At 46.7% G+C, this 26,624-nt stretch overlaps 1 protein-coding gene across 2 annotated transcripts in view; it reads left to right on the top strand.

The window, feature by feature from the left end:
* The first annotated feature begins 1,205 nt into the window (after positions 1 to 1,205).
* Positions 1,206 to 26,624, top strand: part of CYRIA (CYFIP related Rac1 interactor A) — a 73,692-nt gene continuing 48,273 nt past the window's right edge. For both annotated transcript variants that reach the window (XM_069728118.1, XM_069728119.1), the window contains exons 1-2: positions 1,206 to 1,317; positions 23,141 to 23,206. The gene's annotated coding sequence lies outside the window, so the exon portion shown is untranslated. The remainder of the gene's footprint in view (positions 1,318 to 23,140; positions 23,207 to 26,624) is intronic.

Below are 26,624 nucleotides of genomic sequence, written 5' to 3'. Positions count from 1 at the left end.
TGTGTTCAGATGAAAGTAAATTTTGCATTTCATTTGGAAATCAAGGTCCCAGAGTCTGGAGGAAGAGTGGAGAGGCCACAATCCAAGATGCTGGAGGTCTAGTGTGAAGTTTCCATAATCAGTGATGGTTTGGGGAGCCATGTCATCTGCTAGTGAAGGATCCACTATGTTTTATCAAGACCAAAGTCAGTGCAGCCGTCCACCAGGAAATCTTAGAGAACTTCATGCTTCCCTCTGCCGACAAGCTTTTTGGAGATGGAAATTTGATTCTCCAGCAGGACTTGGTACCTGTCCACACTGCTAAAAGTACCAATACCTGGATTACAAACAACAGTATCACTGGGCTTGATTGTCCTGCAAACTCACCCCACCTTAACCCCATAATCTATGGAGTATTGTGAAGAGGAGGATGAGACACCAGACCCAACAATGCAGACGAGCTGAAGGCTGCTATCAAAGCAACCTGGGCTTCCATAGCCCCTGTGGAGCGACTCCGTCCTCCCATCTCTACAAGTGACCTCAGGTTCTGACCCCACAGCAGGACTGAAAATGAAAAATAACAAAAGTTAATAAAGAAAAACCCATAAAAATAATTTGAAATAAAAGTAAATATATGTTTCTGCAACAAAGCTACACCAACATGTAAATGTGACCCATACGGTTAATGGCATCAAGCGGAAAATAATAAATCTGCCAGAATGGTTATTGTTTCCCCCACAAATAATAAAAGAGATGAAAATGTACAAAATGTAAAGAAAAATAAATCGCGCCCTCACGCGGCTCCTTCAGGGGGGAAATAATAACGTTATTGCTCTTTCTAAATGGAGACAAAGAAATATATATATATATTTTACAAATTTCTGAATCTTTTATTTATTAAAATAAAAGAAACTCTGGAGCCACGAATGGGGTCGTTCAAAACAGCAAGAAATAAGCTCCTGTGTGGAGAAATAAATAAACGTGATGAATGGCAGGAGAAAAAAAAACGCAAGGTGTGAACAATGTCTTGTGGCGGGTGTACCAAGTCCCGAGCTGGGGGGGGGGGAACTGATGGTTTCGGTGGTCTCTCCGCCTCCCGGTGACAGCACTGAGCGCAGCCGCTTCCTGCAGCAACCAATCTCCCTAGCAACCTGTGACACAGACTTTACCGCGCCTCCTCTTTCGCGCCTGCGCAAACATAGGCAACGCCTCTTATCACACTGTCGAGAGGAGGGGGTGGTTTGTTACCATCACGGCGCATGCGTAGCTACCTCCGCTCATACCAGCGGCAGCAGCGGCAACGAGGAGGAGAAGAGGAGCGAGCGCTGCGCCTGAGCTGTGAGTAACCGAACGTGTGGGGATGTTTTTATCGCGGCACCGTATCCCTCCGCCTTCTAATTATGTGTCCTTCCGCTCACCCGGTGCGGGTGGTAGGGAATAAAAAGCGCCGGGAAGGGCGAGCGCATCTTCTTCCCAGTGCGGCCGGTGCTGCTCCACCCGCCCACACACCGTGCTGGGAGGATGCTCCCGGCATCCGGAGGGTTAACCCTCAGCACCCTGCTGCCATGTCTCTGAGGTGGGCACCCGTCCTGGTGGCATTGCGCCCACTCTGCAGGCATCCTATAGGCGGCCATTCCCCCCACCGTGGAATTTCCATAGTGGGAAATCCACAGCAAAAGTGGAAATGCCACAAAATACATTTATTTGTTATTTTTTTGCTGTGAATTTTTTTTTTTCCACTAGGAATTTCCACGGCAGGTCCGTCCCGTGGGAGCGAGCCCTGGGGTGGGTTTACGCGCTGTTTATTTATTTTTTTTATTATGCAAAAATTATGCTGTATTATTGCATATAGCGCTGCGCCGGTCAAAACAGAAGCTCAAAGGCAATATTTATTTTTTTTTTTTTGTGCATTTTTAGGGCCATTTTGCATTTTTTTTTTCTTCAAAGGCCGTGTTCTCACATAGCATAAATGCATTTTTTTAAATTTATTTATTTTATTTTTTTTTTAGAAAATGTTCATTTACCAGTAAAATCATTAGTGCATGTGAATTAATGAGAGCCCCTGCCCGCTGCGGCTCTGGGGTCCGGGCACACACTGACGTTTCAGGAAAGCGCGAGTATATTTTTTAAATTTTAATTCCATATATACCGCGGCGGCAGAAGCCGCCATATAGACCTCTTATAGCTTTTAGCCACTTTATGAATTCCAAAGCCTGAAGCGGATAAAAGACGGAACGTACGCAGCGAGTCTTGTTCAGACGTTCACACTTTTTTTTTTTTTAACACTTTTTCAGACAGTTTCCGGGTGGAATCTTCTTGAAATCAGACCTTGTGTGCACATACTCTAAAGAAGTTGCCGATCTATGTGTTTTTGGTGCGTTTTTTCCCCCTTATAAGCTTCTGTGGGAGAGGCTGAAAAAATAAAAAAACGCACATAAAAATGCATTAGTGTTAAGTGCAGAATCGAAGCATTTCTGTACTAACACAATAGTCTGAATGAGGCCTTAAGGTTATGGCGGCGTTGTCTCCTTCACTAGGAGTCACAGCCTAGGTGTATTTGCAGCGGTGCGGGTCCAGGACAGCGGTGTATATATACGATTATACTATATACAGGATGTGTAAATGTAGTTTTATTGATGGTGGGACGCGCTGACCCCTTCCGATCCTGGGAGCAGTGACTAGCATCAAGGATTGAAGCGCGTCTCGTTTCGAAGTCCAAGCATTTATGGCTTTGAACAGTTATGGACATCCCCTTTAAGAAAAACTGTTGCTGACCCCCTTTAGGGATAGTAAGGTCGCCTCTGTGGTAGGTGCCTGTGGTCGCTGCAGTGCCACGATGTGTTGTCGTGCCCTCTCCTGAGCGCTCTGGGGTCTCTCCCGCCCCATCTATTGTTTTAGTTCTAGCCTCGGGGCCTGTGTTTAATCCTAACATTAACACCAGGATCAGGCGGCCATCGCTGCTTCTTCTCATCGGCCTCATTCCATCGCTGGGGCTGAGAACTATTCACCATGTATGTGTGGATTTCATCCTTTTTAATTTTCGACAGATTTTTGCCTAATATTTATCTACCTTTTTAGACTCCTGTCCAATCCTTTTGGTATATAGGAATACTTGAAGCTTCTGCCTTCCTTATACTACCCCCATGTACCTTCCAAAATATTAACCTATCTGACCTCCCTAGGTCCCACTGCTTGCAACCTGCAGCGAGCCATTGGCTTGGGGGGAGCAGTTCGACCCCCTGCGATCAAATAAGGTATCTAATATGTGAGATGGGAAAACCCTTTAAATGCAATCCACCCTATGTGCTCTGTAAGGGGCAAGTTGACACCACAAAGGGGGTCTTCTGCAGAGAGAACTGTTCTGGAGGGCTGACGCTGTCCCGGTATAGCATGGCCAAAAGTTCATTTTGTTGGCTGCCATGTTATACGACATGACCCAGTTTTCTCCAGCTCCGCTCGTGCCACCCATCAGCTGATCATCTCGGGGAGGGGGATGCATTCTGGAAAGGATTATTTCTGATGACACCACCCCTTTTATAGAGGTCTTCTCATTTGGACAGGTCCTTATTGTCAATAAGATGACTTCTCTAAAGGAGTGCAACAGTGGTCCTCTCCCCCCACCGCTCAATGAGAAGACAGAAATGCGGACCCCTCTAGTAGCAGCTTATTTCCCTTTAGAATAGAAGGATCAGGCATGTTGACATCCAACATGTCCAATCCTTCTTTCATCCCCACATCTGCAGTCAAAGGAAAGTCGGGACAGCCTGGGGTCACAATTGATGGTCTACTGGTCCTGCCAACATCCATAAGTTTGGCCAATGTTTACCAAATGTGTATGGGCATTGGGCCCCCTATATCCTGGTTAGAAATGCCCGTCTGTGTATTTCCCCCATTGCCTGCAGTTTAGCGTTGCATGCCGGCTGTCCATTAATACACGTGCTCGGTGTGTCCACCAGTTATGGCCTGGGGTTATAGTCGGAGGCCATATCTAGTTATTTTCAGGAAAAGTCCCTAGAGATTCATCTATGGAGAAGCTCAGTAGTTTCATCCCACAGAGAAGTGGCAATGGGTGCTGCGAAAAAGTGCTGTTACCCATGGCAACCGCTCAGATAACAAAATTCCAATTTTTCATGAACCGCTCCTCCGCTTTTCCTCAGCACCAGGTTTTGTAAATCTCCCATTAATTGGATGAAATTAGTGATTTTTGAGGTCATATAAAGTATCAAAATTATTCTGTTGGCTAAAGAGCTTGCACTCGTCTAATACTGTTTGTAATGTTTTTGGCACGTGGAATCTACCGCAGTCACTTACAGCAATCACATCATTAATATTTATCCTCCTCATCCATTTTTAGAATAAGTAGTACAAGGAGACTGGAAATGTCCGGACAATCAATAGATACAGATTTACTTTGTAATGATTGTGCAAAGAGCACTCAGGTACAGGTAGTGCTGCCCAAAACTGCCCTGTGTATAGTGGGCTCCTGTCCTGGTACAGGTAGTGCTGCCTCTTACTGCCCTGTGTATAGTGGGCTCCTGTCCTGGTACAGGTAGTGCTGCCCAAAACTGCCCTGTGTATAGTGGGCTCCTGTCCTGGTACAGGTAGTGCTGCCCAAAACTGCCCTGTGTATAGTGGGCTCCTGTCCTGGTACAGGTAGTGCTGCCTCTTACTGCCCTGTGTATAGTGGGCTCCTGTCCTGGTACAGGTAGTGCTGCCTCTTACTGTCCTGTGTATAGTGGGCTCCTGTCCTGGTACAGGTAGTGCTGCCTCTTACTGTCCTGTGTATAGTGGCTCCTGTCCTGGTACAGGTAGTGCTGCCTCTTACTGCCCTGTGTATAGTGGCTCCTGTCCTGGTACAGGTAGTGCTGCCCCTTACTGTCCTGTGTATAGTGGGCTCCTGTCCTGGTACAGGTAGTGCTGCCTTTTACTGCCCTGTGTATAGTGGGCTCCTGTCCTGGTACAGGTAGTGCTGCCTCTTACTGCCCTGTGTATAGTGGGCTCCTGTCCTGGTACAGGTAGTGCTGCCTCTTACTGCCCTGTGTATAGTGGGCTCCTGTCCTGGTACAGGTAGTGCTGCCTCTTACTGTCCTGTGTATAGTGGGCTCCTGTCCTGGTACAGGTAGTGCTGCCTCTTACTGTCCTGTGTATAGTGGCTCCTGTCCTGGTACAGGCAGTGCTGCCTCTTACTGCCCTGTGTATAGTGGGCTCTTGTCCTGGTACAGGTAGTGCTGCCTCTTACTGTCCTGTGTATAGTGGGCTCCTGTCCTGGTACAGGCAGTGCTGCCTCTTACTGCCCTGTGTATAGTGGGCTCCTGTCCTGGTACAGGTAATGCTGCCTCTTACTGCCCTGTGTATAGTGGCTCCTGTCCTGGTATAGGTAGTGCTGCCTCTTACTGTCCTGTGTATGGTGGGCTCCTGTCCTGGTACAGGCAGTGCTGCCTCTTACTGCCCTGTGTATGGTGGGCTCCTGTCCTGGTACAGGCAGTGCTGCCTCTTACTGCCCTGTGTATGGTGGGCTCCTGTCCTGGTACAGGCAGTGCTGCCTCTTACTGCCCTGTGTATGGTGGGCTCCTGTCCTGGTACAGGCAGTGCTGCCTCTTACTGTCCTGTGTATAGTGGGCTCCTGTCCTGGTACAGGTAATGCTGCCTCTTACTGTCCTGTGTATAGTGGCTCCTGTCCTGGTACAGGTAGTGCTGCCTCTTACTGCCCTGTGTATAGTGGGCTCCTGTCCTGGTACAGGTAGTGCTGCCTCTTACTGTCCTGTGTATGGTGGCTCCTGTCCTGGTACAGGCAGTGCTGCCTCTTACTGTCCTGTGTATAGTGGCTCCTGTCCTGGTACAGGTAGTGCTGCCTCTTACTGCCCTGTGTATAGTGGCTCCTGTCCTGGTATAGGTAGTGCTGCCTCTTACTGTCCTGTGTATGGTGGGCTCCTGTCCTGGTACAGGCAGTGCTGCCTCTTACTGTCCTGTGTATAGTGGGCTCCTGTCCTGGTACAGGTAATGCTGCCTCTTACTGTCCTGTGTATAGTGGGCTCCTGTCCTGGTACAGGTAGTGCTGCCTCTTACTGTCCTGTGTATAGTGGCTCCTGTCCTGGTACAGGCAGTGCTGCCTCTTACTGTCCTGTGTATGGTGGGCTCCTGTCCTGGTACAGGCAGTGCTGCCTCTTACTGCCCTGTGTATGGTGGGCTCCTGTCCTGGTACAGGCAGTGCTGCCTCTTACTGTCCTGTGTATAGTGGGCTCCTGTCCTGGTACAGGTAATGCTGCCTCTTACTGTCCTGTGTATAGTGGCTCCTGTCCTGGTACAGGTAGTGCTGCCTCTTACTGCCCTGTGTATAGTGGGCTCCTGTCCTGGTACAGGTAGTGCTGCCTCTTACTGCCCTGTGTATAGTGGCTCCTGTCCTGGTACAGGTAATGCTGCCTCTTACTGCCCTGTGTATAGTGGGCTCCTGTCCTGGTACAGGTAGTGCTGCCTCTTACTGTCCTGTGTATAGTGGGCTCCTGTCCTGGTACAGGTAGTGCTACCTCTTACTGTCCTGTGTATAGTGGCTCCTGTCCTGGTATAGGTAATGCTGCCTCTTACTGCCCTGTGTATAGTGGGCTCCTGTCCTGGTACAGGTAGTGCTGCCTCTTACTGTCCTGTGTATAGTGGGCTCCTGTCCTGGTACAGGTAGTGCTGCCTCTTACTGTCCTGTGTATAGTGGGCTCCTGTCCTGGTACAGGTAGTGCTGCCTCTTACTGTCCTGTGTATAGTGGCTCCTGTCCTGGTACAGGTAGTGCTGCCTCTTACTGTCCTGTGTATAGTGGCTCCTGTCCTGGTACAGGTAATGCTGCCTCTTACTGTCCTGTGTATTTTGGGCTCCTGTCATGGTACAGGTAGTGCTGCCTCTTACTGTCCTGTGTATAGTGGGCTCCTGTCCTGGTACAGGCAGTGCTGCCTCTTACTGCCCTGTGTATAGTGGGCTCCTGTCCTGGTACAGGTAGTGCTGCCTCTTACTGCCCTGTGTATAGTGGCTCCTGTCATGGTACAGGTAATGCTGCCTCTTAATGCCCTGTGTATAGTGGGCTCCTGTCATGGTATAGGTAGTGCTGCCCCTTACTGCCCTGTGTATAGTGGGCTCCTGTCCTGGTACAGGTAGTGCTGCCCCTTACTGCCCTGTGTATAGTGGGCTCCTGTCCTGGTACAGGTAGTGCTGCCTCTTACTGCCCTGTGTATAGTGGGCTCCTGTCCTGGTACAGGTAGTGCTGCCTCTTACTGTCCTGTGTACAGTGGGCTCCTGTCCTGGTACAGGTAGTGCTGCCTCTTCCTTTCCTGTGTGCAGCCCGCGCCTGTCCTGGTACAGGTAGTGCTGCCTCTTTCTACCCTGTGTACAGCCTGCGCTCGTCCTAGTACAGGTAGTGCTGCCTCTTCCCTGTGTGCAGCCTGCGCACGTCCTGGTACAGGTAGTGCTGCCTCTTTCTACCCTGTGTACAGCCTGCGCTTGTCCTAGTAGAGGAAGTGCTGTCTCTTCCCTATGTGCAGCCTGCGCCCGTCCTGGTACAGGTAGTGCTGCCTCTTTCTACCCTGTGTACAGCCTGCGCTCGTCCCGGTACAGGGTGTGCTGCCTCTTCCTTTCCTGTGTGCTGCCTCTTCCTTTCCTGTTTGCAGCCTGCGCCCGTCCTGGTGCAGGTAGTGCTGCCTCTTTCTGCCCTGTGTGCAGCCTGCGCCCGCCCTGGTACTGGTAGTGCTGCCTCTTCCTTTCCTGTGTACAGCCTGTGCCCGTCCTGGTACAGGTAGTGCTGCCTCTTCCTTCCCTGTGTGCAGCCTGCGCCCGTCCTGGTACAGGTAGTGCTGCCTCTTCCTTCCCTGTGTACAGCCTGTGCCCGTCCTGGTACAGGTAGTGCTGCCTCTTCCTTCCCTGTGTGCAGCCTGCGCCCGTCCTGGTACAGGTAGTGCTGCCTCTTCCTTCCCTGTGTACAGCCTGTGCCCGTTCTGGTACAGGTAGTGCTGCCTCTTTCTGCCCTGTGTGCAGCATGCACTCATCCTAGTTCAGGTAGTGCTTCCTCTGACTGCCCTGAGTGCAGCCTGTCCTGGTACAGGTAGCGCCTGTCTTAGTACAGGTAGTGCTGCCTCTTCCTTCCCTGTGTACAGCCTGTGCCCGTTCTGGTACAGGTAGTGCTGCCTTTTTCTGCCCTGTGTGTAGCCTGCGCTCGTCCTAGTACAGGTAGTGCTGCCTCTTCCTTTCCTGTGTGCAGCCTGCGCCCGTCCTGGTACAGGTAGTGCTGCCTCTTGCTGCTCTGTGTGTAGCCTGCGCTCGTCCTAGTACAGGTAGTGCTGCCTCTTCCCTGTGTGCAGCCTGCGCCCGTCCTGGTACAGGTAGTGCTGCCTCTTTCTTCCCTGTGTACAGCCTGCGCCCGTCCTGGTACAGGTAGTGCTGCCTCTTCCTTTCCTGTGTACAGCTTGCGTCCGTCCTGGTACAGGTAGTGCTGCCTCTTGCTGCTCTGTGTGCCGGGTTCTCGCTTTGTCACATTTGCTCTGCAGGACGGGATAATGGCCGCTGCGGTGACAGCAGATGGTGGGAGGCTGGAAAGCTCTTCGCTCTTTCAGTCTTTTGCGTTTTGAATGGGTGAAGCCTCCATTGTGTCCAGGGTCACACGGGGGGCATCCTCTATTATCTGTGGATTAGTCTGCGTGTAGGAAAACATTGGGACTTGTAGTGCATCTGCTTTGTGTCTGCGGAGTGCGGAGACGTGTGATTGCATTATAGGACCTTTGCATGTGATTTGTGCTGATAATGACACGGGTGGAAGCATCTTTAATGTAATTTTTCTTTTGTGTGACACTTGTTATATTCCAGCAGTCACTTTCGATCCATCGAGCGGTGCCTTGCACTGCGCACGCTGACCTCCAGCAGATCTCCAGGGAGCACATTTACATGTTTGATTTTTACTTTATTTTTTTTTTTTTTTATTTGCAATTTGGGAAAATTGCATCAAAAACTGAAAAGTGTGAATTAACCCTAAGAGCTGTCGGCATCCCATGAATCCCCACACTGACGCACAGTGGGGGCATTGGCCAAAACTTCTTTCTCTGCATAAATTCTGATTAATGATTTTTGGGGCGAGTTCTGATTATACGTGAATGTTCCGATCCAACCCCCTCCTGGAATAGTTGTCCATCTGTCAGCGCAGGAAAACATGATGTCAGCTGTCTGGGGCTGTGGATCACGTCTCCTCTACTGAATAATCAATTTGCTCTGGACGAGGCCGACAGAGGGATTTCATGCCCTTTTTTTGTTGCAGACTTGCAAAATTTTAGTTTACAGTTTTCTTTTTGCCCAGAGAATTTGGTCCTCCTAAGGACTGCCTCTCTCTGTTATTTGGGGTCATCCTGGTGGACTCTGACAATATATAGTAAATTGGGTACAGTAGTACAATGCAGGATGTTCTGTAACTGCTTTCATAAGAACTTGGTAAAGTTATGTAATGTCCTGTAAATGCCTGTTCTGTTCTTTATCTAAGGATCTGGGCTTTTAGTTGAGATGAATCTGTGCTGCACTTTATGTACATGCTTAGTAGTGAGACAGGGCTGTGGAGTCGTAGATGAGATGAATCTGTGCTACACTTTATGCACATGCTCAGTAGTGGCCAGTGCTGTGGAATTGTAGATGTGATGAATCTGTGCTGCACTTTATGCACATTCTCAGTAGTGACCAGTGCTGTGGAGTTGTAGATGTGATGAATCTGTGCTGCACTTTATGCACATGCTCAGTAGTGACCAGTGCTGTGGAGTCGTAGATGAGATGAATCTGTGCTGCACTTTATGTACATGCTCAGTAGTGAGACAGGGCTTTGGAGTCATAGATGAGATGAATCTGTGCTGCACTTTATGCACATGCTTAGTAGTGAGACAGGGCTGTGGAGTCGTAGATGAGATGAATCTGTGCTACACTTTATGCACATGCTCAGTAGTGACCAGTGCTGTGGAGTTGTAGATGTGATGAATCTGTGCTGCACTTTATGTACATGCTCAGTAGTGACCAGTGCTGTGGAGTCGTAGATGAGATGAATCTGTGCTGCACTTTATGTACATGCTCAGTAGTGAGACAGGGCTTTGGAGTCATAGATGAGATGAATCTGTGCTGCACTTTATGCACATGCTTAGTAGTGAGACAGGGCTGTGGAGTCGTAGATGAGATGAATCTGTGCTACACTTTATGCACATGCTCAGTAGTGACCAGTGCTGTGGAGTCGTAGATGAGATGAATCTGTGCTGCACTTTATGTACATGCTCAGTAGTGAGACAGGGCTTTGGAGTCATAGATGAGATGAATCTGTGCTGCACTTTATGCACATGCTCAGTAGTGACCAGTGCTGTGGAGTCAGTCAGAGGTTTGACTAAGGCCTCTTTCACACTTCCGTCGTTTGGCCAACGTCGCAATGCGTCGTTTTGGAGAAAAAACGCATCCTGCAAAGTTGCCTGCAGGATGTGCTTTTTTTCTCCATAGACTTGCATTAGCGACGCATTGCGACGTATGGCCACACGTCGCATTTGTCGTAATTTTGCGGCCCGTCGTGACGAAAAGACGTTCAATGTAACGTTTTTTCGGTTATCGGAACTGCCATTTCCGACCGTGCATGTGCCGCTGGAACTCGCCCCCTCCTCCCCGGAACTCATAATGGGCAGCGGATGTGACTAAAAAATGCATCCGCTGCCCACGTTGTGCACTATTTGCACAACGTACGTCGGGCCGACGGTTTGCGACGGCCCCGTACCGACGGAAATGTGTAAGAGGCCTTACCACTATGCAGCCCTGCTTTACATGTTCTCTCGTACTACAGTACATTCAAGTTTAAAACTTGGCTATCTTCACTTTCAAGCCATGATTAAGGGTATTTTTCCCCCAAAACGAGTCAGCCAAGATGGATTACTTTTAACTGTTTACACATTGTGATTATATTTTCTCTATCCTATGTTCTTAAGAGCTAAGTTTTATCCTACTTACCATTAGTGCTAGAGAACATCCTGGTTTAGACTTTTGTAGCCATCATCAGATTCCTAGACCTCCGATTCCCATGTTTACGCTGGAATACCTCCCAATAGCGTCTCTGGCCCGGTGACTTACGGCCTCCGCCACGTCTTGCCCATCTGCATGTACAAGACCGGTCCACCTTTCGTGCCATGCGCTCTCTTGCTTTCAGGTCCTGCTGGAAGCTCCACAGGTTGATACTTCCCAGACTTATAGTCAGTACATCATGTTATTGTACATAGCGAGCTTTGGTCGGCTTTATGTTGCTGCCCCTTTCGGTGGGTGTCCAGGTCTTCAGACCTAGCGCTGCTGGAGCAAAAGAAAGGGCAGAAGGGCTCAACATCTCCACCATCCTCCTCGGTCAAATAAAGGGCCAGACGAGCCCGGCTTATCCAGAAGAGGTGAGCCTGCAGGTCTGTACATCGCTGTGCTCGTCGTCTGCCCCTTTCTTTGATCGATCAGTAGGTGTTAAAACCAGGACCCTCCTCCAACCAAAACTAGTAAATAGTGGCTACGTTTTTCTTCTCCATTAACAAATATTGCAAAATTTCTTAAAGGGAACCTGTTGCCAGGTTAGTCCCATATGAGATAAGACCACCACCTTTCAGCCCTCATATACAGCATTTTGATATGCTGTATATATGCCCCCCAATGTGGCCTGCAACAAAACAATAACACCTTGTATTCTAGTCACCTGCGGGGCTGTTGGGTCCGATGTCTTGTTCTAGTGCCTCCTGTTTTCTAGTGATGCCGTCCTCCTCCTGTACTTCATGTGGATGACGTATCCTACATCATCCACACAGTCCAGCATCGCTCCTGCGCAGGCGTCCTTCCCCATCCTGACGAGGGCAGAGTACAGTACTGCAGTGCACTTGTTCTGCGTCTTTGGCCGTTTCTGGCACAGGTGCACTGCACTGCCGCCTTTGACAGGTCAGAGACGTCCGCCTGTGCAGGAGCACAATGCTGGGAGACTGGGTGACGTAGGTGAGTATAATAGGTGTTTTTCTTGTCTTTCAGGCATGTATACAGCATATTAAAATGCTGTGCATCAGCGCTGATAGGTGGTGGCCTTATCTCACATGGGACAAACCTGGCGACAGGTTCACTTTAGGGGAATAAAAAAAGTCAGATGCTGATGGATTTTCCCCATTTCATGTAAATAAAACTTTTACATTTCCTGAAGCTGCTGGGAGTTGTAGTACAGTAACCCTAGAAAGCTTGCTGACGACCTTGCCCTTTATTTTGGGCTGTTTGTGGCTCGCAGATTAAGTTTCACACAGGATATTGGTTACTTTGCCTTTGAAGACACATGGCCTAAAGGTAACCGTGTGTCCTTACAGAGGAAGGGTCACGTAATGGTGAGAGTTCCCCGTCTTCTGTCATCGCGCCTTTTGTCCGGGACTTTCATCCACCAGGTGTACGAGTGGCAGTCCTATGCGAATTTCAGTATCCCCCCTGATCTAAGACACTGATAACTCTGAAAGTTTGGGGATTATTACTTAGTTCTGCGGAGGTCCAACTCCCAAGTTTATTAGCTCCTCAGATCGTTCACAGCAGTGCAGAGTATTTCAGCAAGTGGGAAGAGGCGCATTTACTCAGCCCGAGAATCTGTGCGTTTCCAATGCTAAACCGGGTCAAAATGGATGAAATAAGGGAAAAACAACGAAGTGTTACATGGGTGGAAGAATGGAAACTGTATCCTATGACTATGGGAGCTCCCAACTTCGCCTCCTATATTCTCGTCCAAACACAAACTTTAGTTGCCCGTAAACTTAATGGTAAAGTCGCTGGAAACTTTGGTAACGAAAGAATATTGGAATAAGAAGTTAGAACGTTCATGATCTAAAAACTGCCATTGAGATCTCGTTCACGTGGCGTCATTGACCTTGGATGCTCAGGCAGATGCCGGCTGAATGTTTTTTCTTGTTTTCATGCTCTTTTCATAACAATCTTCGAATTCATCCTATTTATGATCCGTTCCTCTTTAGAGTGCAGCCGATTTCTGCCCAGGATCGGAGCATATTGGATTTTACCTTGCCAATCCATTGTTTCCATTGGACAGGGCATATTATGTTGTGATTTGGCCGCCATATACCTGATTATAGCTAAAATCCCGTCCCCATTTATAAACCCCTTCACGCAACAAGAATCCTGCCATAAAATGTCATAGTAGAAATCCTACTTCAAATTTAGTGTCGGACGTACATTAAGAGCCCTCTGTACCCCAATTAGTAGCCAGACCACGATGTCCTGAATATGAGCTGACTTCCCTTCTTTTTGTGATCATTATCATTTAGGAGCGGTTTTCTGCCTTCGTTCTGGTCTATGTTAATGATTTTTGTGATCATGGTGATGCATCGGTGATACGACGCTGTACGTCCGCAGGGCAGCTTGCATGTCTTGTACATGGAGATCTTGTGTGCAGGTAATAGGATCTGTCCAACCTTTGGAGATCCACATGTTTATTTATTTGTCCGAGAATACCGTAGCTTTTAGGCTTTCCCCAGCCTCCTTAGACTAAAGTAGGCCTAATATCGGCAGTCTCTGCCAACAGTCTAGTGTGTAAGCGGGCCCCCAAATGATAATGTCGGGGGAGATGGAGATTCGGCATATCCAATTTCGGACTACTGGGCCTCTGTTCTCGGAGAAAGGAGTCTGGCGGTGACTCTCTAGTAGAGACGACTCTTGATTAGCCGTCATCGTTACGGCATGGCCTACATATTACAGTGTACCAAGATGCGGATGCCAGGTGGTAGGAGATGGTTTTCGGCAGGGCTGTGGAGTCTGAGCCCATTTTGGTAGTCGGTGTCATGGAAATTGAGGAGTCGGAGATTTGGCTTACTGACTCCACAGCTCTGGTTTTTGGGGATCCTGTCCAGTAGACACAAATTACTGATGTACCCTATGGACCGGATTCGGCTCATCCACAATCTCTAGAACACTTATATTAAACCGCTACATCATGTTTGTATATACGGTAATATATATTTTGCTGCTTTGTACGAGATCGCGCTTGTGCGCGTGCCTATATGACAGCCCTGTCTACGGGCTCGGGATGTACAGTCTTGTGCTTGGGGTTTCATGAGCTCTTTTTTTAGAGCTAAAACCTATACCCCCGAAGAGAGCTCGTGCCGCCACAACAAGGTGCGGTACACAGACGCCATATGCAGGAATACTCGTGTGCCGCTAAGCAGACTCCTGCTTGTAACGCCTCCAAAAGAACCGTCTGTTGACACGAGCCTGTGAGAAAATACCAGAATGACGCGGTGACTGTATGTGAAAACCTGCTCTGCGGGTGCTGTGACCACTGAGGATATGCGTCTTTATTTTCTTTTGTTTTTGGCATGGTAGCACCTAGAATATATCCGGGTGTAGTCACACCTCTGATTTCTGGTAGATTCATTCCATACTGTGAATCGTTCTGTAGCAAGTGCATGGATTCTGTATGAGAAATTCTCCATCATTCTGCCATGTGTTGTTATGCCGTCCTAACCACGCCATAGTTTTACTGTCCTGCCAATACATCGGTTTACAAGGCATCAGGGCTCTGAAGACAGAATGCTCCCACACAAGCGCGGCTGCTGCAAAGTGGGTGGATAAGGTCATCCAAAGAGGATCTATCATCATATCTCACAATGTAAACTGCATACATTTAAATAGATCTTGGACCTGATGAGGCCGGGCAGTTCCCTGAATAATCCTAGCCTGGCTGACAGCTCCTCAGTGTCCCTCCTCCCTGGTAAGACCTCACACTGCTCAGTACAAGCAGCAGTCGACAGTCAGGCTGGGTCATTGGAGACCGAATACACTTTTACTCCTGATATTTTTTTTACAAATTTTTAATATCAAGGTTATACAGAATACTTGGATTTTCACAGTAAATACACCAGCCTCTATGATCTATTTAATAATAAATGCAGCTTGTGTTGTGATATCGGGCGACAGGTCCACTTTAAGCTCTACCACTGTTTTGCTTCATTAGGAAATTGATCATATTTAGCCGATATTTATAAAACTATTATCTTTTACATTATACCCCTACATTTCCAGATCCAGATAGTGAGGAGAGAAAAGTCTGTCTGTCTGTCTTTCTAGTGCATATTAAACACTAAAGGGGTTGTCCTGGGCTTAGATATTGATGATCTATCCATAGGCAATCGATGCAATAACGGTGAGAGACTGATACCTGGACTCTCACCGATCAGCTGTCTCCGGTGCCATGCTGCACATCCGCCCCTTATTGATTAGGATAGCCAGGGACTGCTGATCGGTGGAGCTGCCGGGCGCCGCTTCCCCAGCGATCAGATATTGATCACCTATTCTAGGGGCGCACTCAAAAGACCTCGTAAATCGGACCGAGATCGGAATACCGTGCACAGACTGGCCAGCAGCTCTACCGACCCAAGTGTGGTGGCTGTAGAGAAATACGTAAAGCTGTCCGGCTTGGGTCGTTAGAACGGCTGGCCACTCCTTTCAGTCCGTTCCAATCTGGGTCTGATTTTATATGGCGTTCTGACTGCTCCCTAAAGATGGGCCATCAATGTAAAAGTAAAACTTCCCACAGCCAGTATTATGCAGCACTATGGACGCAGCACATGTCCGCTCCATCCAAAGCGCTGCCGGCTTTTGAACGTAGGTGATTCCACATGTGTTCACTGAACCCTATACATTGGACTGATGATATTTATCTTGCGGAGATTGTGCGTCTCTGCAAGATAAATAGACATGCTGCGGTCTGGAAAGACGCACCGCGCGTTCGTCTCCGCAGGTAAGCCAGAGGTGTCCATGCACGCATAGTGGATGTGGGATTTATTGAAATCCCCTCCACTATGTTGTAACATCAGGACACTGCGGATGTACGTACGTGGTTTTTTTTTTTTTATTTTTTTTTAATTTTTTTTTTATCCCCCCCCCCCCCTCCTAAAATTTAAAGGAAATGTGTCATCTTTAACTTTGTCCCTTTTCAGAGATCATTTCATCTTCAACTTGCTTAACTGTTCACAATATCAATAATTTTGACCAGGGGTGCCCAAACTTTTGCATGCCCCTGTAGGTGCGGCTTTTGGTTCTGGTCAGGAGACCTGCAGTCGGCTCGGGCTTTGCAGTCCATGCACAGATAGTATAATAGGCTCTTGTGCTTGTAGCCTAAAGGTGAGTACTCGGCCAAAAGTTGCCTAAGCCGTACGGTCACCTTGACTTTACTTGGCCGTGTGCACCGCCATGGATAGTGGCACTTGGAGACCTGTACTTAGAAACCCATAGATTCTCCTTGAACTGTTCCTTGAAGCACCATATTTCTCAAGAAAGGCAAAGCTTTATTCTGCCTTTTTCACATGTTGGTAAAACATGGACCGTCCTCGAATCAGAAGACCGCCCTGACCGCGTCTGGGTCTACTGACCATGGCTGAGTTATTATATGCAAGTGAGGGAGATCCGGAGGTCATGTAATGGAGCAAGAGGAAAGGCATGTAGGCCCTGAGAGAGAGATACAGATATATATATATATATATATATATATATATATATATATATATCTATCTATCCAAATCAGCACTTCCAATGTGAACACGTGCAAACTGCAACACAGAGATAAAAAAGACCACAGCAGCACATGTACATGAATCGGCCATGTGAAAACACAGACAAATATACATTTCACAAAAATATTTTTTCAAAAAATTTTTTTTCATAAAACTTACAGTAAAAATGGAGATTCTTAGCGCATAAATTGGCCAATTCATGTATGCCCATCAACCACGGCAAGGTGATCTCCCCCTGATGGGTCCTAACTCTACTGTACATGCCACTCTTGGGCCACCAGCCTATTTTTATGAAAAAATATTTTTGTGAAATGTATATTTGTCTGTGTTTTCACATGGCCGATTCATGTACATGTGCTGCTGTGGTCTTTTTTATCTATCTATCTATCTATCTATCTATCTATGTATCTATCTATCTATAATTTTTTTTATTATAAAGCTTTATAGTGTCGCATGTTAGTCTTCGACTGCACAAAAATTTACAAATTTAGTATTTTTCTAGGGCACTGAAGGTCACTTGCAAAAAATGTTGTATTTCAAGAAAATCAAAAAGCTATAAACAATCTAGCACAAGAATTACAAACTGCCTAAAAAAAAAAAAAAAAAAATTTTACTCTCAGAATAAAGACACGCAAAAAGAATGCTGAACCGGAGCTATAAGTTAGCGGCATCTTCCCAGTACTATGGGTGCCGTTTTGCGCACCCTTACAACACTGGTCTCGAATAGTCGTGTGCAGGGGCCAAGAAAAGGAGCCATATTGTTGGTTGAATCTCTCGCTTGTCTAGGATTAGTGCCCCTTTATTCGCAGTCACGTACATGTGTTCAACGCCTGTTGTTTGCTATGCAAACATTGTATACACGTTTCCTAGTAATTTATTTTGTTTGTTAATGACCACCTCGTTCCCATTTTCACATTAGACTGCTTGCCCGTTATTTACAGTGTCAATATTCATCTGGATAGTGCAGAGCCCATACATGAAGATGAGTACCCAGACAAGCTCACAGGGAGCGTGCCTTCTCCATGTAGATGTTACCATTTAAGATTTTGGCCTGATATGGTCGCTTTAAAGGTACCTTCACACATAACGATATTGTTAACGATATCGTTGCTATTTGTGACGTAGCAACGATATCGTTAATGAAATCGTTATGTGTGACAGCGACCAACGATCAGGCCCCTGCTGGGAGATCGTTGGTCGCTGAATAAAGTCCAGAACTTTATTTCGTCGCTGGACTCCCTGGAGACATCGCTGGATCGGCGTGTGTGACACCGATCCAGCGATGTCTTCACTGGTAACCAGGGTAAACATCGGGTAACTAAGCGCAGGGCCGCGCTTAGTAACCCGATGTTTACCCTGGTTACCATGCTAAAAGTAAAAAAAAACAAACACTACATACTTACCTACCGCTGTCTGTCCTCCAGCACTGCGCTCTGCACTCCTCCTGTACTGTCTGTGAGCCGGAAAGCAGAGCGGTGACGTCACCGCTCTGCTTTCCGGCTCCCAGACAGTACAGGAGGAGAGCAGAGAAGCAGAGCGCAGCGCTGGAGGACAGACGGCTGTAGGTAAGTATGTAGTGTTTTTTTTTTTTTACTTTTAGCATGGTAACCAGGGTAAACATCGGGTTACTAAGCGCGGCCCTGCGCTTAGTTACCCGATGTTTACCCTGGTTACCGGCATCGTTGGTCGCTGGAGAGCGGTCTGTGTGACAGCTCTCCAGCGACCAAACAGCGACGCTGCAGCGATTCGGATCGTTGTCGGTATCGCTGCAGCGTCGCTTAATGTGAAGGGGCCTTAAGTCAAAAACCATACCCTCCAATTTGCTATATTTTAATTTTATTTCTTTTTTTTTTTTTTTTCTTTTTTTAGAACAGCCCTATAAAGAGGGCTACTCTGGACACTGGAGAACTCAGAAAAGATATATATATATATATATATATATACTAGATTGTGGCCCGATTCTAACGCATCGGGTATTCTAGAATATGCATGTCCATGTAGTATATGGACAATGATGATTCCAGAATTCGCGGCAGACTGTGCCCGTCGCTGATTGGTCGAGGCAACCTTTATGACATCATCGTCGCCATGGCAACCATTATGACATCTACGTCGATACTGTGCCCGTCGCTGAATCAGAAACGTGAGATGTCTACGTCCTTTATGACATCATCGTCGCTGTGCTCGTTGCTGATTGGTCGAGGCCTGGCGGCCTCGACCAATCAGAGACGCGGGATTTCTACGTCGATGCCGCCAGGCCTCGACCAATCAGAGAGCTGGGATTTCCAGGACAGACAGACAGACGGAAAAACCCTTAGACGATTATATATATATATGTGTGTGTGTGTGTGTGTGTTTCAACATCTTAGAGGACCTGTCACCAAATCAACAATGACCAGTTTTTTCTCCTATGTGTTATTTCCGCCGCTTCCCTGATTAATCCGCTGTTTTCTTTTTTCAATTCCTCCATACGGTTCTAGAGATATTTGCCTTCTGATTTAGGGCTCGTTGTTATGGCCTTTACAAAGGGTGAATATGCAGATTACCTTAATGACACACCCTCCCCAGGGAATCTGAGACACGCCCATTTTGGTAAACCATAAAAAGGAGGAGAAAATAATAAAATGACCATATCTCTGGAACCGTATGGCGGATTTTAAAAAAGAAAAAAGCGAAATACTCAATGAATAAAATAGGAGCACAAATTGGACACTTTTCACCTGGTGACAGGCCCCTTTTAAAACCACAATAAAGAGGAGTTTTTTTTCTAACCATTTTAATTCTCTGCTTGCCCTTTAACTTGTGATTTTTCGCGCTGACAATAAGGATATCTGATAATTTCCTGTGTACGAGTCTCTATGTATCTGCTTACAGAGACAATAGAATAGCTCTGCAGGAATGCCTCGGAGCAGATCGTTTATCATGGAGCCGGCTCCTGTGCGCCGGACCCCGGTATCCGGTTACCAAGTCGCCCTGCAGCGGTCAGCTTACTGCCGGGGATTCATTTACCTGGCACATTCTTCATTTCATTTTAATGAATGGCATTTATGGTGGTAATATGGCGTGTAATGGCAAAATAATGTATAGGGTGGGATTAAAGGGGACCTGTCAGGATCCTAAATAAACTAGTGGTCTGGCTGTACGTGTCCTAACACAGAAAGTAAAAATGCTGTTCTTGTGCTAGTGCTGAGAAATGGAGCCTCGAAGCCACATGCAAATTAGCTTGGAAGTGCATAGGGGGCGTGCTGATACAGAAAACATTGACGCCCCCAATGCACTTCTAGACCAAAGACCAAAAGGAAAGCTTCCCTACCAGACCGATGCCGCTCCTGTGGGTGAGACATGCAGCCGCGGGGACTCAAACATATTTTTGAAGCACACGGATGACACTCGGTTAGCACACGAGCATGCTGAGATAACACCTTTATCAGAGAACGCTCGCCCATCACTACTCGGCAGTCTAGCAGCGGTGGCCGGCCTCTTAAGCAAGGAGTGCAGCACTTTTCAGTAGAGTTTGTAAGCGCTGCACTGAAGCTGGCCAGATCCGTCTTCCGTATCCCTGCGCTCCCCCGATGCTACAGAGGCACTACGCTGGCACCATTGGACAGTGTGCAGTGGCTGAGCTGTCAGTCTTCAGGAGCGCACCGTGCCCCTGGGAGGTAGGGGAGCGGTGCGCTCATGAAAATCGATAGTGCAAACCTTTTTAAAGGGATTTCTCACTATGTGAACGGCCGGTGTCATCGCTCTGTGTTTTGGAGATGGAGCGTGACATAAGCTGTCACCAGTGAGTCCCACATGTCTGGCATCGGAGAAGTCATGTCTTCCTAGCTGGCCCTGTGTTCTGCTAGTGACTGACATAACATGGAGCTGACTTGTTCTAGAACAGGAGGATTGCCGGACGTCACGGTTCTACCGTGTAATAGCGGAACATATGTCACAGTTGTTATTCCCGGAGCTCATGGTCTGACTTTCCCGTGGCACAGTGTTGGCAGGACTTCAGTCACAAACTCTGCAGCCATCGATAATGAGAAAATAGAAGAATCTTTGTGTGATAGCTTATCAGCGAAATATACTTTCTCCACTCATGAGCCATCTCTTCTCCTCCCCTAGTTTTTTCTACCTCCTGAAAGCCACATTCACTGTGGAAAAAGAGCTAGAATATATTAGAGGGATTATGCGATTACTGCTCCCTGTTTATGGTGAGTGGAGGAGCAGACTTTGTGTTGCTGCTTTCTAGTCAGTGTTTCTCACCCCACAGTTGGATTCCCAGCTACACTGCTCAGTACTGCTGTACAATGACCTCCATGCTGCTGGTTATGAATCGCCCCCCAGTGGGGTACTTGGATCCGGGCCCTTCTGTTCTCAATGGGCATGTCACGGTGGCTGACCCGGTCCTTGACCCTAGGGGACGTCTGTTGAAAAAATGAGGGAAAGGTCTTTAAAGGGATGTTCGTGACGCCACCTGTGGTATTCGGTCAGGGTGACCGACGCTGCTTAGGGGTCCGCTGGGGTGATGTTATGGCAGCTAGATGGTATACCTTCCCACAGGTGAAGTATGTCCCCAGGGCTTCCCAGAGTGTAGATGGTGATGGTGGATGATGTAAGGCGCAGTGAATAACGAGGACACAAGGTTGCAGTCTCTTTACCTTTACTGAAGACTTCAGCATCCACAGTCCAGGGTAGGGACCACAGGGTAGGCAGAGTCCGGCCGGTCTGAAGGCAAATCCAGAGTCCTCTTATCCCGGTGGAAATCTGTAGCCTTCCTATAGCGCCTGAGTGTTGTAGTACCTCCCTGCTGAGCTCCTCGGTGAGGTCCTCACAACTATCGTAGGTGTTAAGTCTCTTTCTCTCTGTCCCCCTGACGAATAGGACAAACCCGTATGACTGGTGGCCTGAGGCTTTTTATAGGGACCCTAGAAACGCCCAGCCCCCACAAGTTGCCACTGTGCCTCCTGGGTATATGGTCGGGCAGTCAACGTAGAATCAACTGTCCTGCCTGTCTCTGAAGTAAAGCATAGAGATCCTTACTCCCTCGGTGTTCTGGCTACCGCTACTGCGCTTCAGAAGGAGGCAGCCTGCTTCTAGCTGGTCTCCCTCTGATGTTTCTCTCCTTTTGCTATGACTTCGTTTCTCACTCACTGCAACACAATTCCTTTCAATGTCTCTTTCTTTGGATGCTGCAGCACGTGGGGCAGGCGCAGCTCCGTGAACCCTTGTTCTCCCACAGACCTCCGTCTGCTCTCCTCCTTCTCACTTTCTGCCCAGAGTACCAGTTTTACCTAATTGTGAGGAGTGCCATAATAGATAGAAGCATGGCTCCCCCTGGCGGCCTGGAGTGTGTATTGTGGTTGTGATTCCTGGACAGAAGATGTCCTTCATTGCCTTCATATGTAACATCACTCCCCCTGGTGGAAGAATAACATTACTGCAACAACCAGGACTCGTTACATCTCAGGGGTCCCGGAGAAGCTGGGACTCTGCCTGCCGACATCTCCGCTTATATGTAGATTACAGTACAAATGACTGACAAAGGGGAGGAGTTACGTGCCAAGGAGGTGGCGGATACTGATGTCTGGAGATGTTGTAGGGTCTGTCGCTTACACCCTGAGCTCATTGCAGACCCCCACTTAGTCTGTGTCTTACCTGCTTAATGCCAGCCAATGCACACGTCAGCTGTGTCTCGCTCCATGCTTTACACTGCAGCTTTGCTTCATATATGCAGATCGCTCACTTTGGGCAGTTTTTTTTTATGGTTGTTTCAGTGCAGGCTGCTGGGAGTTGTAGTTCTGCGAATCGCTGGGAAAGGGACGGATTGCTGACATGAGCCATAGATCTGCCGATTTGTTACATTAGTAAGGGGAGCAGAAAGCTGATCATTCCCCTAAGTGTAAAAGATGGGGGAAGATCTGTGTTTAACCATTTATTATCCAAAACTATACGGACCCTACTGTCGTAGATGACGAAAAACAATCATTTAAAGGGGATGTCTGATCCCAGAACCAGCACTGGCAGGTAATCCATGATGAGACTAAGGAGAAGCGGCCGTCTCCATTCCTCTGCAGCGCTCGCGTCCCCCCTGTACGGGCGATGCTTAGTCTGCGGGCGGCCGGCGCTGCTGATAACGGCGCACGGATTCACATTTGATAAAAGGATGTCCCCGGCCGTGTGCGAGCCGTCATGCCCATATATGGTCGCTGCCGTAGGCACACACGTTCTATTGGGACCATTTCATTGTCACTTGGGGGGGCTTCCTACTGATTCCCCTGCCAGGGACGCTTCTTTCCCTCCTCCTGGCCTTTTTTTTTTTTTTGAAGGACGTAAAAGAGAATTGGCATCCAGCATGTGAACGTGTCCGCATTCTATACGGGGGGATCTGCATGACAATCCGCTCATTGAAGGTACCGTCTGCTGGCGACGGACGTGCCAACAGAGGGGCGCGCTACTCATGCTCCTGGATTAACCCTTTTTTTTTTTTTTTCTCCAGCTTATTGATTTTTGGATTATGCAATTTATTATATTACCGGAAGATGTTAGCTCCAGAAACTCTATGTATGTTTCATTCAGGCAGACACAACCTGTAACACAAATCTTATTTATTTTATTTTTCTTACAGGTTTGGGGAACTCATGTTAAGAGGGAAAATCATTTGAAGAGGTCGTTCAGAAACTTGGTGGAAAAGGTAAATGAATTTTCAGTGATTTTTGTGATCCGTATATTTAATTATAAAACCCCGGCTGGGGAATTTAGAGACCCTCCATGGTACAGGAGTCATCGAGAGTAAGGTGGGCTAGGAAATGGCTGCGCTGCGTCCTAAGGAGCTGTCCAACCCCAACGTCCAGGGTGTGTATATTATTAATAATAATAATAAATAATACTGTATATGCACGCACGCACGCAAGCACATATATATACACACACATATATGCACACACACACGCACGCACATATATGCACACACACACGCACGAACACACATATATGCACGCACGCACATATACACACATATGCACACGCACGCACATATATGCACACACACACGCTCATATACACACACGCACGCATGCACATATACGCACACACACATATGCACACGCACGCACATACACACACACACATATATGCGCACGCACATATATACACACATATATATGCACACTCACACGCATGCACGCACATATATGCACGCACACACAGTATATATTTCTTGTAACATATTGTACTTTATGATAGTGGTAACATTAACATTTCTTTGGTATGACTTGCATTTATTTGTGGGGAAAAAAAACTGGAAATTTGGCAAAAATTTTGAAAATGTTGTAATTTTCAAACTATTAATTTTTATGCCCTTAAATCAGAGAGCCATATCTCACAAAATAGTTAATAAATAACATTTCCCACATGTCTACTTTACATCAGCACAATTTTGGAAACAGTTTTTTTTTCTGTTAGGAAGTTATAAGGGTTAAAATATGGCCAGCGATTTCTCATTTTGACAGCAAAATTTGCAAAACCATTTTTTTTTTTTAGGGACCACCTCACACTTAAAGTGACTTTGAGGGGTCTACATGACAGAAAATGCCCAAAAGTGACACTATTCTAAAAATTACACCTGCTCAAAACATTTACTTTTCTATCACAAAGATTTTCCTTTAGGCCTATTTTTTTATTTTATTTTATTTTTTGTTCCTTTCGCAGGGGCAACAGGAGAAAGTGGACCATACATTTTGTTGTACAATTTCTCCTGAGCATGAAGATACCCCATGTGTGGGGGGGGGGGAAACCATTGTTTGGGTGCACAGCAGGGCTCGGAAGGGAAGGGCAGCACGGTGGCGCAGTGGATAGCACAGCAGCCTTGCAGCGCTGGAGTCCTGGGTTCTAATCCCACCCAGGACAACATCTGCGAAGAGTTTGTATGTTCTCTCCGTGTTTGCATGGGTTTCCTCCGGGTTCTTTGGTTTCCTCCCACATTCCAAAGACATACTGATAGGGATTCTAGATTGTGAGCCCCATCGGGGACAGCGATGATAATGTCTGTAAAGCGCTGCGGAATATGTTAGCGCTATATAAAATAAATCAATAAAGGAAGGGGCGCCATCTCACTCTTTGAATGTAAAATTTGCTGGAATAATCAGCGGACGCCATGTCGTGTTTGGAGAGCCCCTGATGTACCTAAACAGTGGAAACCCCCCCACAAGTGACCCCATTTTGGAAACTAGACCCCTTAGGGATCTTATCTACATGTGTATTGAGCACCTTGAACCCCTCGGAGGTTTATAACGTTAAGCCGTGAAAATAAAAAAAAAAATCTAATTTTTCCCACGGAAATCTTTTTTTTAGCTACAAATTTTTGTATTTTCACAAAGACAAAATGAGAAAATAGACCCCATAGTGTGTTATGCAATTTCTCCTGAGTTCACCGATGCCCCATATGTGGTCAAAAACTACTTTTGAGGCACAGTGTAAAGTTTAGAAGGGAAGTAGCGCCATATTACAGCGCAGACTTTGCTGCACTTGTTTGAGGGTTCAACACAAAATTGCCCACCTTTAACAACTATTTGGACCGAGAACTCGGCTGTAATCCAAAATATTTATTTTAAGTTAAAATACGTCACACAAAATATTTGTTATACAATGTACAATAATTGTTTCCCTGATTGATTAAAAAAATCAATCAGGGAAACAAATGCTAATGGTCTCTATTCATGGTTTTATCACTATGACGGTTGAATAACCATTAAGTATGTGTAGCCAAAAAGAAGCAATGCTGTTTTAGGGTATGTGCACACGTCCGTATTTTTCTAGCAGAAATTTCCTGACAAAAACCGGACATTTCTGCCAGAAATCCGCATGCGTTTTTTGTGTGTTTTTTCCCAATGCATTATATAGCGGGAAAAATGCGTAAAATCCGCAAAATTAATGAACATGCTGTTTGTTTTGTTTTTTTTTTACCGCGATGCGTTTTTTTCGCTGAAAAAAACGCATCATGTGCACAAAAATTGTACAATGCATTCTAAATGATAGGATGCATATGTAGGCGTTTTTTAATGCGTTTTTATAGTGTTTTTATCGCGAAAAAAACTGAACGTGTGCGCATACCCTCAGTCCTGAATAAACATTGCAATATAAGAAGGGAACTTAAAAAAGAAGCCAGTGAGAATCCAATCGCCCCCAACGCACGTTTTGTGGTTACTTCATCAGGAGGGGATTTTTTTTTTAACCCCTTTCTGACCTCGGACGGGATAGTACATCCGAGGTCAGATCCCCTGCTTTGATGCAGGGCTCAGGAGATCGCTGCTATGTAGCAGAGCCGATCGCGTTGTGCCTGCTTCTAGCCTCCCATGGAGGCTATTGAAGCATGGCAAAAGTAAAAAAAAAAAGGGGAAAAAAATGTGAAAAAAATAAAAAAAAATATAAAAGTTTAAATCACCCCCCTTTCGCCCCAATCAAAATAAATCAATAAAAAAAAAAATCAAATCTACACATATTTGGTATCGCCGCGCTCACAATCGCCCGATCTATCAATTAAAAAAAAGCATTAACCTGATCGCTAAACGGCGTAGAGAGAATAAAATTCGAAGTGCCAGAATTACGTTTTTTAGGTCGCCACGACATTGCATTAAAATGCAATAACGGGCGATCAAAAGAACGTATCTGCACCAAAATGCTATCATTAAAAACGTCATCTCGGCACGCAAAAAATAAGCCCTCAACCGACCCCAGATCACGAAAAATGGAGACGCTACGGGTATTGAAAAATGGCACAATTTTTTTTTTTTTTTTTTTTTTTTTTTTTTAGCAAAGTTTGGAATTTTTTTTTCACCACTTACATAAAAAATAACCTAGTCATGTTAGGTATCTATGAACTCGTACTGACCTGGAGAATCATAATGGCAGGTCAGTTTTAGCATTTAGTGAACCTAGCAAAAAAGCCAAACAAAAAACAAGTGTGGGACTGCACTTTTTTTGCAATTTCACTGCACTTGGAATTTTTTTTCCCGTTTTCTAGTACGCGACATGCTAAAACCAATGATGTCTTTCAAAAGTACAACTCGTCCCGCAAAAAATAAGCCCTCACATGGCCAAATTGACGGAAAAAT

Source organism: Ranitomeya imitator, chromosome 5 (assembly GCF_032444005.1).
Source record: "Ranitomeya imitator isolate aRanImi1 chromosome 5, aRanImi1.pri, whole genome shotgun sequence".
NCBI lineage: Eukaryota > Metazoa > Chordata > Amphibia > Anura > Dendrobatidae > Ranitomeya > Ranitomeya imitator.
The sequence above is the reverse complement of the archived record's forward strand: the minus strand, read 5'-3'. Positions and strand labels throughout refer to the sequence as shown.